Source organism: Phoenix dactylifera, chromosome 2, assembly GCF_051530095.1.
Source record: "Phoenix dactylifera cultivar Ajwa chromosome 2, Ajwa_hap1_PhDact_Kaust_v1.1, whole genome shotgun sequence".
NCBI lineage: Eukaryota > Viridiplantae > Streptophyta > Magnoliopsida > Arecales > Arecaceae > Phoenix > Phoenix dactylifera.
This window is the reverse complement of record NC_143191.1, coordinates 37977415-37981835: the sequence shown is the minus strand read 5'-3', so window position 1 is coordinate 37981835 and position 4421 is coordinate 37977415. Positions and strand designations below refer to the sequence as shown.

General features: G+C 37.0%; 1 non-coding gene across 1 annotated transcript; it reads left to right on the top strand.

The window, feature by feature from the left end:
* LOC120104276 (small nucleolar RNA R71) lies at positions 1–106 on the top strand. The gene has a single exon (XR_005506738.2). It is a non-coding gene; the product is annotated as a small nucleolar RNA R71 (small nucleolar RNA).
* The last annotated feature ends 4315 nt before the right edge of the window (positions 107–4421 follow it).

Genomic DNA, 4421 nt, shown 5'->3' with positions numbered 1-4421 from the left:
ATTTGATGATGAGGGCATTTACGGATTAGGTCCCTAAATCTCTCCCAAGTTTCATGAAATTCTTCTCCCTCAGTTTGGGAGAAGCTTGTAATGGCACATCTAAACTGGTTCGTTCTTCCTATGGGAAAGTATTTTTTAAGGAATTCTTGTTGCATTTGATCCCAAGAACGAATTGAGTTAGCTTCTAAAGAATTCAGCCATTGTTTGGCTCTATCTTTAAGGGAGAAGGAGAATAATCTAAGTTTCAGAGCATCATCAGTGAAATTCTGAATCTTGACAGTGGTGCAAATTTCAAGGAATTCATCTAGGTGTTTATATGGATCTTCGTTGGTGAGCCCATAAAAAGATGGAAGCATTTGGATCACACTAGACTTTATTTCATATTGTACAGCTGCTACTTCAGGTAATCGAATGCAAGATGGGGAAGTGTAAATAGTGGGAGTAAAGTACTCCCTCAGGAGTTTGGGTTGTTCTTCAGCCATCTTAAGAGGTGGGGATGATCCTAATGTTTTGATCTTAGCTCGAATGTTCCTAAGGGTTCGTTCTATTTCAGGGTCGAAAGGTAATAGATTTTGTACTCTAGAACGACTACCGTGCATACACTAGTACTCGATCAATCAAGCATGCAATAAAAGAGAAAAGCATATCAATCCTAGTCTTTGACCTAAAATCACTAGACAGCTCCTAACTGGTTTGAAGAGGGCACCTAAGCCTCCAATCCGGTCTAATGAACCGAGTTGACCAGGTAAGCTCCCAGGTAAGTGGAGGGGTCACGATGCGTTCGCAAAGGTCCCACTTAAAACCCACTTGCCTCGAACAGATGAACTGTCTCCCTTATAGGGACAAAGCTTGCCTAGACATCAACTAAGCCACAGAGCGAAATTGGTGCAACTTTCGGTGATCTTCGTCCTATTGAGCTCGAATATCCCTAGGGGCCAACGTCTAATTGATTTTAATTAAAGATGACACTATGTGAGATTGAGTTCACCTAAGTTGGGCAAGAGTCCGGTGATGAAATCCGGCTCTTATCTTGTTGGGGTGATTGCCCTTACTATGTGCAAATTGATTTGTGTATGTGTATCAAGCATGCATTCACACTCTTGCTGAAATTGAAATCAAACAATCACCACAAAATTTCAAGCTAATAATTAATTTAAATAAGAAAGGTTTAGAGGTTACCAAAGAAAATTTTCCCAGCAATTTTAATTTTTTTTTTAGCAAACCTCCAAAGCATTCCTTTCTGATAGCCCAGATCTCCTCTTCGATTTCTGATCAAATAAGACCAAAAGAAAAAAAAAATTAGTAGAAGAGAAAAAGGAGATAAGAAAAGTAACAATAATAGAGAATAATTATATATATATATATATATATTTTTTTTGAAAGTTTTTTTTAATTAATTAATTTTTTTTTATGATAGGAAAAATAACTATGCAAGCAATCCCCGGCAACGGCGCCAAAAATTGATCGGTTCTTTCAATTTTGAAAATAAACCACGCAATAGCACGTATCCTGTAGGATAGTGATTACGGGTGTCGGTCCACAGGGATTGGAGACAAGTTATTTTTTCTAATTAAATAATTACTTCAAAAAGGGATAAGCTAGAGTAAATGATAAAAACATAAGAATTAATATGGGTGTAGTAGTATGAATTATCTATGGAGAGAGGTGTTTAGGGCTAGAATCCACCGATGGATTCGTAAGTGTGATGCTTTCAATGACTTAGATGCGTGTATGATCCGATTGCTCTTAACTACAAGTTAGGGCAATCATACAAAAAGCTGAAATCTAACCCACAGTATGAGTCATCTAAGCCTGGCACAAACCATCTTTTCTAAGGATAGGCATGGTCTGTCCTATTTAGCATGATTCATCTGATGATTAATTTTTCAAAGATAAGTCCGATAGTTGCATAGCAATCTTTTCCAAACCACAGGTATTGGATTCAATTTCGATAAACTAGATTAATTCATGCAAAGACTTTCTACAAGATAAACATCTTACATAAATTAAACAAGACATTTTAAGATCATAATTTCATTGAGTATGCAACTGTCTTACAACGCTAAAAATCAAAGAAATGCAACACAAATACTCATCCATGGCTTCATCAAACCCCTAAACCGAGGCTTAGCTGCTCATGGTGGCCGGAAGTCCTCCCATCTTCATCTCCCTCTCGGCTTTCTTCTTCTTTTCACTGAAACAGGGGGTCTCCCCTGTTTTTCTTTTGAACCGATCCGAGCCCAATGACATTTAATTCTTATTATACCGCTTCAGATTGAACTCAACCAGATCAGACCGTGACTTAATAAAAGGGTTAATCAAATATTTTTCCATATAATTATAACTTTCAATTTAACCAGGACCAAAGCCCATTGAATTATACCCTTAGCTTGATTGCAACTCCATCAGGTTAATAATTCGGGTCAACACAATCTCCTCCTTATATATTTTTATGAAAGATCTCAACCAGAAGAGAGACAAATTCAGAGTCTGTTTTAAGAAAAGTATTATTTACCTCTTACCATAATTTAAATTTATTTCATTGTTTATTCAATTTCATGGTAAAACAAGTAGTTATCCGTTTAAGAACATTGATAAGTGCTGGAAAAAGAATATTAAATTATAGATTAATCAGCACTTATCACATTTAAAAGCAGTACGATAAGCCCAGAGTGCATCAGTTAAACGCAAAGACCAGTCTTTGCGATTTGGGTTAACCGTTTTTTCCAGAATATTCTTAATTGATCGATTGGATACTTCAACTTGTCCACTTGTTTGTGGATGATAAGGAGTGGCGACTTTATGGATGATCCCATATTTTCACATTAAAGCCTCAAAAGGCTTATTACAGAAGTGTGAACCCCCATCACTGATGATGGCTCGAGGCGTTCCAAATCTGGAAAGAATGTTTTCTTTTAAAAATTTTAAAACAGTTTTGTGGTCATTATGTTTGCAAGGAATTGCCTCAATCCATTTGGAGACATAATCTACAGCTACTAAGATGTACAAATTTCCGAATGAAGGAGGAAATGGACCCATAAAATCTATTCCCCAACAGTCAAATATTTCGATAATTAAAATTGGGTTGAGGGGCATCATATTCCTACGAGTTATCCCACCTACTTTTGACAATGCTCGCAAGCTTTGCAAAAGTTATGGAAATCTTTGAACAAGGTGGGCCAATAGAAACCGCACTGTAAAATTTTTGCAGCCGTTTTCTTAGCAGAGAAATGACCACCGCAAGCTTCAGAATGACAAAAAGAAATGACACTAATAAATTCGTCATTAGGTACACATCTCCTAATAATTTGGTCTGGACAGTATTTGAAAAGATAAGGATCATCCCAGAAGAAATTTTTTATTTCGGTCAGAAATTTTCTTTTGTCCTGTTTATTCCAATGGATCGGGAGTTCACACGTGACAAGAAAATTTGCAATGTCTGCAAACCAGGGTGACGATGTGATCTCAAAGAGTTGCTCATCAGGGAAAGTGTCTCTTATGGGTGAATTGTCTATGGAATCTGGAAGAGTGAGACGGGACAAGTGATCAGCTACTACGTTTTCTACCCCCTTTTTATCTCTTATTTCTAGGAAAAATTCTTGGAGTAGAAGGATCCACCTAAGCAAATGCGCCTTAGCATCATTTTTTGAAAGAAGGTACTTAAGGGCAGCGTGGTCAGTGTAGATAATGATTTTGGATCCAATCAAGTAAGACCTAAATTTGTCTAGTGCAAATACTATGGCAAGTAGTTCCTTTTCCGTAGTGGTGTAATTCTTTTGTGCACTATTTAAAGTCTTACTTGCATAGTAGATAACATAAGGCTTCCTTTCTTTTCTTTGCCCTAGAACTACCCCAACTGCATATTCACTAGCATCACACATAATTTCAAAAGGAAGCGACCAGTCAGGTGGTTGCATGATGGGAGCAGAGGTCAGCAAGCTTTTAAGTTTATCAAAAGCTCTTTGACATTCTTCAGACCACACAAATTGGGTTTCCTTTTGAAGGAGATTACATAAGGGTTTAGATATTGAGCTAAAATCTTTAATGAATCTTCTATAAAATCCTGCATGACCCAAAAATGAGCGTATATCTTTGATAGTTTTTAGGTTGGGTAAATTAGCAATTAAGTCAATTTTAGCCTTGTCTACTTCAATTCCTTCAGATGAAATGACATGCCCGAGAACAATTCCCCTAGTTACCATGAAATGGCACTTTTTCCAGTTTAAGATTAGATTCTTCTCCTCACACCGAATTAAGACTAGCCTTAAATGGTCCACACAGTTTTCAAAAGAGGAGCCGAAAACCGAAAAATCATCCATGAAGACTTCCAAAAAACGCTCAACCATGTCAGAGAAAATACTGAGCATGCATCTTTGGAAGGTTGCAGGAGCATTACATAATCCAAAAGGCATTCTCTTGTA